The sequence below is a fragment of the Podarcis erhardii genome (genome assembly GCF_964252035.2).
Source record: "Podarcis erhardii genome assembly, chromosome: 10".
Taxonomy (NCBI): Eukaryota; Metazoa; Chordata; class Lepidosauria; order Squamata; family Lacertidae; genus Podarcis; species Podarcis erhardii.
The window spans coordinates 54,871,315-54,879,372 of NC_138500.1; positions in this window are offsets into that span (position 1 = coordinate 54,871,315).

Consider the following 8,058-nt stretch of genomic DNA (forward strand, 5'->3'; position numbering starts at 1 on the left):
AATAAATGTGGAGGGAAAGTATGTGATATGTGCACAAAATTAAGTGTTTTTAAAGTTGTTCATGTGATCCTAATGCATAATAAGTCAGGTATCTGTCAAAAGGAAATAAATAGGAATTCTGATACTTTTCCATTATTGCTTTATGCAAATTACATTCAGTTTGGTGGTGAATTGCAACTGGAGCTTTATATTGTAATTATTATTAGGTTCACATATAATGAAATTGGCAGGTGTAATAAATTGGCATGGCGTATTTGTGTAAGAGTAGTTACAAAACACAGAAAAAAATATTGAAGACTGAAATACACCTATTATTAATCCATTGTTTTGCTTTATTACTGCACTTAAACTACAGTATTGGTAATCTACAATGAGCTAGATTGTTATCTTCCAATATAAGACATAATGAATGAAATTGATTTTTTTTTAAAAAAAGAAAAACTAAATACGAATGAATGTTAATTTAACAAATTATTTAAATTCCTTTTTTAAAAGACTTATTCAGTTTGAAAATGCTGCATTTTTATTTGAATTACATTGCAAAACATATTATTTAAAGTAAAAGAAGTATGTATACACCCACAAATTACTCTGATTAGCTATATTTATTTGTATTAGACCCGAGGTACTAAGCAATTTGTCTCTTTTGCTTTCTATACATTTTGTATACACCCCTTTGATAGCTTCTGGCTGCAAAGCAATTTATATATCTGTAAAATAAACAAAATATCAGAAAGAAGCATTGTTCCGAGACAGCTGGTTGCTCTGCTGTATTCCAACTTGCAGATTATCTTTTTTTTTATGGGGAAAATTGTGAGTACCTTACTCACTGTCTGATATGATCCAGTCTACCATTGCAGCATCAGACCCTTCCTCATTCTTCTGCATGTGTGGTCTAGGCCCAAGTTAAGTAACGGCAGTATCTTTCAGAGCTGAGCCCAACAGCCTCTTATGTATACACAGACATGTATTGTACCACTTACTACCATAAACTTCTCTTAAACCACATTGAATAACATCTCATAAAAAACTAGATAAAAAAACAAGCTAAAGCCAAAACGAACCTATGAGAGCTTCATATTTGCTGCATAGCCAAGAGGCTACCATTGCTGCTTCCACACCTGTCTGGGAGAGTGTGAAAGTCATTACAAAATCTTAAGAGATGGGAACAAGGCAGTAGTTGTTGCAGGTTCTAGTCACTGGAATTGCTGTGGCTTACCAGAATGGGGAGGGGTACGGCGGCACTGAAGTTGATGTGTTGCAAATGCAGTGGCAGAGGCAAGCCAATGGTTTTGCCACTTCATTAGCGCCCCACCAACCTAACCTCTTTTGCTCCTGGTAAGTGACAGTGATGCCAGTGATCAGGGAGGTCAGGTTAAGTGCCACCACCCACTGCTGGCAGTGTCTGGTCCCTGGGTTTAAGGGATGAGATGGGTCTTTACAGCCTGCATTCTTATTTACGGTGGTACCTTGGTGTGGCGATCACATAGGGCCCCTGGACGTTTGATGGTCTATTGACCCTGTGCCACCAGTGTGATTGCTTTCTTCGCTGCCACCAACCCGTTTCTCCTCACGGGTAATCACGGAGTCCAGACAGTTGTTAACATTAACAAATAATCAAGTTTATTTATAGGTATGAACAAGCTTATGGTTCCAGTTAATTTTCCTTGGCAGTTTCTTAATCTTAGTTCCTTAACTGTCCTATGCGTTCCTAACAACTTCAAACTGATTATTCCAACTATCTATCTGACTCCCCCTAACAATTCCTCTCATTCCCTCACCACACAACTTGACCAACCCACACTTATATCCTCCCTCTTCCTTCACCATTTCCCAACTCTCAACTGACTTTCACACAACTCCCCCTCTAACCCTAACTCCTATCAGTTTCCACTGGCCAATCACATCACACTCATTTTAACCCTTTCCTTATGACCCACCTAGGAGGCAAACGCCACACTTGGTCTATGAACAGCCCTGTTAACGAACTATTCAGTAAACCAACTCCGCAAAACCGGAAGTAGGTGCTCTGGTTAGCAAACTTTGCATCGGAAGCCGAACAGCGGAAGGGCACAGGTGGTGGGAGGCCTCATTAGGGAAAGCGCACCTCGGTTTAAGAACGCTTTGGTTTAAGAACGGACTTCTGGAATGAATTAAGTTTGTAAACAGAGGCACCACTGTATATGTGTATGTGTGATAGAGAGCACGAGAAAGAGTGCAGTACGGTACAGAACTTCTGTGCCCCAAGTGTATCACCTACAAAACTTTAGTTTAATATAGTTACTTCTAAATTACCACAGTATGGGCTAGAATCCTCTGTAGTGGCTAATATCTTTAAAACTTCAAAACATTCCAACGGAAACGTTTCAGTTTGGTGCATCACTGCAGTCACGAATCACCTTTTATGGTCATGTTATGAATCCCTGAACATATGGATTTGGAGTGGACACAATTGCCCTAAATGGGGTACTCTGCGTTTCTGTAATGAAACACAAATTAAAGCTTCCATCTTTTTGATAATCATCTTTTGTTTGGTAGGAGTCATATTGCAGGTTGTTAAGCCTAAAGAAACTGAGTGAATCCATCTAGTATTTCCCTACCCCTTTCAAGCACAATCCGTTAAAACAAAAAAGGCATAAGTAAAAAGTTGCACTTCTGCATTCACTTCTGTGAGAGTAAGCACTGCTGCACTCAGTGGAACTTACTTATGAGTAGACCTGTATAAGGTTGCACTGTTATTACTTACAGGCAAAGCCTTACTTCAGCTATTGCCTTATAAGAAAAATAATTTGTGGTGAGCAAACACCGCTTTCTTTGAGTCAGTCATCTACAGACATGGGGCCACCTATATGTAGCCTGCCAGATGTGTCCTGTCCTCTAAATTCTTAGTTTTGTTGCCTGCCACAAATGGATTCCTGCAGATAAAGGTAAAGATATTATTTCTGTGAATCCTTACTCTCATGATACTGGTGAAAATTTTAAAATCCCTGTTTCGTCCTTTTCTTTTAAAGAAAAGGGGCCTCTTCGCCAACTGTTGCACATTCCTTCATCGGCAAAATGTTTTAGCGCGCAGATACAAGTTGCCTTCATTTCATGCTTGAAATCTTCACTCCGCTGAAGCTAACAGCAATGCTTCTGTTGGATAAAGCAGACCAAGATTGAAGGCCGGTTTGCAATCCTAAATGCACTTGGCTCATAAGTAAGCGCTGCGTGTTTGGGACTGGCGCTCACGTGTTTAAATGCTTTGCTGAACAGGAGACCTTTGAGGCTGATTATGCAGCCCTTTTACATTCAAGCTGTTATTATTCATGTTGCCTTCAACTCACTCATGTGAATAAGGGCTGCAAGATGAGACCCTTGAAGTATTATACCAAGTAAATCACTATTTTGTTGAAACTCTTGGGTCATTCTGGGAAACTTAGACTGCATTATTCAGCCTTGAGGACTGTGCTAAAATTGTATTAATGTCACCCGTTGAACATAGGCAAAAGGAAATGTGAACGTTGCCCGCTATTTTAAAAAAACACCACCTCCCCACACATTTTAGGATAAGCGGTTGGGGTGCTTTAGCAGACAGAGAATGATTTCTCAAGGTTTTTCAGTTAATAAGCTGGTCGATTGAAGGCACTGCTGAATGTTTGGAGGAATAGCAAAAGAAAAAATATCAAAATTATTTTTACAGTTCATGTCATTCTGCTTTGCCACACCAGTCTTCCTTTTGTAGCCTCTTCCCCATCCTCTTGTATTGAAACAACAGATATAGGCCCTTTGAATATATACCAGGCTACACCCTGGAAACCCTGTCCCATAAGTTCAGTGTGTGTGAGTGGGTTGTGGATCTGCAATTGTGAAAGAAAATCAATTTGCATGTACTGAAAGGCATTCTTGTGGTACAATGCTATGCATGCCTACTCAGTAAGTAAAGACCCACTGGATTCAATGAAACTTATTCCAAAGAAACTTATACTCAATGAAACTGAGTAGTGTTCCCCAACCTGGTGCCCTCCACTGGCCATGCTGGCTGGAGCTTATAGTCCCAAACATCTGGAGGGCCCCAAATAGGGTTGCAACCTTAATGCTTACTGTACATTATACGTATGGCCTCGGAATGAGCCCTGGTATACTTGTTGTTGTTTAATCGTTTAGTCGTGTCCGACTCTTCGTGACCCCATGGACCAGAGCACGCCAGGCACTCCTGTCTTCCACTGCCTCCCACAGTTTGATCAAACTCATGCTGGTAGCTTTGAGAACACTGTCCAACCATCTCTTCCTCTGTCGTCCCCTTCTTGTGCCCTCAATCTTTCCCAGTGTCAGGGTCTTTTCCAGGGAGTCTTCTCTTCTCATGAGGTGGCCAAAGTATTGGAGCCTCAACTTCACAATCTATCCTTCCAGTGAGCACTCAAGGCTGATTTCCTTAGAAATGGATAGGTTTGATGTTCTTGCATTCCATGGGACTCTCAAGAGTCTCCTCCAGCACCATAATTCAAAAGCATCAATTCTTCGGCAATCAGCCCTGGCATACACATTGACATAAATGGATAACTGCTTATAAGACTGGAGGAGACTGTCTAGCAACCTCCTACAGTGTTCTGTATGGGCTACGTGGAACCTGGAACATTTCAATTCCGTTCCAATACAATTTCTCAATATTGTGGGTACATCGTTCTGTTCCACACTAGATGGCTTTAGAGTAATATGGCTAATAGGAAAACCAGCTGGATTTTTTTTTAAAAAATCTTTTGTGCTTTCCTGCTATTTGAGGTATTTTTGCTTTGGGGCCGAGAGGCAAAGCATGCACACACACAGGCACACACACAGGCACACACACACACACAGAAGCTTTTAGAGATAATTGCAGGTATTATATTTGAAGATGCTAAATTTGTGACCAGGTTAATTGTGTACTGTATCTGCAAAGTTCAGGATGATCTTTGCAAGAGTCCAATGGAAAAGATTGCATTTATGTTAGCAGACTAAGAAGGAAAGCAGTTATTAAAGTGAAAAACAAAATATTATAAACGAATATTAGTTTGCTTTACTGAGACAGTGGTTTCTGACAGAATCAAAAGATTTTTTGGTTATCAGTTAAAAAAAAATATTCAGGACTGGTTTTTAACAGCTTGTTGCAGTAAACCTTCTTATTGTGTATAAAATGGATTTTTTTGCACACCGCGTTGCATTATTTCATTTTTTTAAAAATCCAACCTGCATTTTAATATTAATTATTTCATCTATGAATCGCTTCCCATGAAACACCTGGAAGTGTTTTCGTAATATAATACATATACAAAACAACTGCATTGTATAAACACGTTAAAACAATTCCATATATACCACAAAACAATTTCAAATTCAGTACAGATGCAGATATTTGATTTTTTAAAAAAATAACTTAGAAGAAAGCCCAGTTGGTTAGAGTGTAGTGCTGATAATGGCAAGGTTGCAGGTTCGATCCCCTTATGGGACAGCTGCATATCCCTGCATTGCATCGGGTTGAACTAGATGATCCTCAGGGTTGATTCTAGTTGAAAGAGGACAGTCTTCAACAAAGAGATGGCAGCTGTCTGATATGTAATGTTAGGATGTTCCAAAGGGTAGGTGCTACCATACTAAATGCCCAATTCCGACATGCAAAATGATGGTATCTGTGGGTTGTCCTCTCCTGCAGAGTGCAGTGATCAGCTGAGCAAATAAGGGATGCACAATCTTTTCAGTATCTTGGTCGCGACCTATTCAGGGCTTTGTACACCAGTACCAGAGCCCAGGAGCTAAGTGGCAGCAGGTGCAATGGTTCAGCAGTGGCACAATATGATGCTTGGTGTTTGAGCAGGTGAACCACATTTTTGCACCAGCTGCATTTCTGAGTCATCCTCAAGCGCAGGACCACATAGATTGCATTGCAGTAATCTAATCTGGAGGTTACTTGTGCATGGACAACAGTGGCCAGGCTATCCTGGTCTAGAAACAGCTGTGCTCAAAGCCAATGAGATTGCTGCAAGCTTCCCTATACCTACTGTCTGGTTTAAGCTACCTTGTCTGCACACTGCATACATGTTTGCATAGAGAAAACATAAACTGGAGCTATGTTTTAAATTTCTGTTGATTTTAGCTCTTTTTGGGAGGTCAAAAATGATATAAATTAATACATATTTACAGTGACTTTAAAGAAGATGTGATCTTCACATTTCTCAATGTGATTTAAGTTACCTAAGAATAGCACAACTTGTCTCTTTCATTTATTATTTTTGCAATCCAGTCTGGTTACTCTGAAGCGCTACACCACGTGAATCTACTCTGCAGCAAGTGGTTTTTAGTTTTTATCTCTCGTGCCCCTCCTTGCAGTTTTTAAAGCACTTGATAATTGTCCTGCCAGACTCACAAAGAGTTAATTTTCTCTCTCCCCCCCCCCCAGTCAAAAAGTATGTATTTAATATGTGAGCATATTTGGTGTTCATTGACAGAGCAACAATAGGAATGATCTTGCTTTATGTACCAGTTACAAGGTTTAATATCATTATACTGCATGCAATATTAGTTTTTATTAGTAGCCATTAACAAGATGCTTTCGACTCAAATTCTCATTTACTTGTTCAATGCAAAAAAATTATCTTTGCCAAAGACAAAAAACACATCTTCAAGTGTCAGCTATATTAAATTAAAGAACTGTTTACCCTTCCTAAGGAAAGCACATGTATCTAAATAGGCATCTTTCACCGTTTGCATAGTAGATTGGAAATTAGCATTTTTGTTCATTTTCCCATGTATGCACAGCGCCTGGAAGAGTAATACTCCATGCATATCAGATCAGCCAGCCTACAGTTTTTGTGCAATATATTATTTGGCAATCTAAAATTTGTAATTTGCATGAAATTGCTTAATTAAAATACAGTCACTCAGGGTATTAATTTCTCTGTCTGGCAGCTCAATGTACTAAAGGCGGGCTACAGAAAATGTGAAATCCTGTCAGACAGAACAATAAAATATTAACACGAGCACACGCACACGCACACATACAAAATCCACTTCTGGCAACAAAATGAAAGAGCGATAACGCTTTTGCCCTGATTCCGGGTTCAAATGAGAGCTCGGGTTGACATTGAAACCGACAAGGAAATTTACAATAGCAACTCTGGCTTTTTGCCAATAAATCTGCATCGCGGGCGAAAGAAGCCCTTCCCTCCCTCCCCCTTATTTCTTCTCTCCTAGCAAAGGAGTAGGTGGGGTGGGGGTGAAATCACCCTTTCTCTAAAGCAGTGTCTTTCCTCTTTTCGGCAGCTTGATCTCCCTCTCTCTCTCTCTCTCTTTTTCAAGATTTGAAAATCAGCAACCCTACTGATAAAATGATCCAATCAGCCCTTCCCAGTTGTCAAGACAACATTTCCTAATTGTGCCCCCGCTCTTTTCAAAAATAGCTCGACATTTTCATAAATAGATAATTCTCTAATTGATCCCAGCCAATCCTGCTTTGCATACCGTTCCCAAAGAGGGGAGAGCTCCGCTTTTGCCTGCCTAAGTGCAGAGGCAACTTTCCGTAAATACATGCAAATGAGCCTTACTTTACTGGGGAAGGGAGAGAAGGGGAGAAAAGGCGTGTTTTTTTAAAAAAAAGAAGGGGGGGGGAAACAGGGCTCGAAAATAAAGGAGAGGTGAGGATGAAATTTGGCGCGGGGCTGGGTGGGGGACGTTTCAAAAATAACCAAGGGAGAGGAGGAGGAGGCGGCGGCGGCGGCGGCGCGGCGGGACAGCTTGCAAAAACCCCGATGTTTGTCGATTTCATTCATCCAAGGCAGCGAGAGTACTCGTGCGAGAGAAAGCGGAAGGAAACGGGAGCGGGGGAAGTGAAAGTCGATGCGGTGGCACCAAAGAGCCGGCCTGGCATGCGCAGGGAAATGGTGCTGCTTTAGGCAAAAGAGGCAGGAGGAGAAGGAATCGCCCTTTCGGGGCTTCCCCCATGCCAAATCGAGGGCTGGCGTTTCTCTGAAGCATTTATTTGGAGGATGCCCTTTTTTGCAAGGGTTCGCCTGTGCCCAGGCATCCGGATCGGATGAATTGGGCACC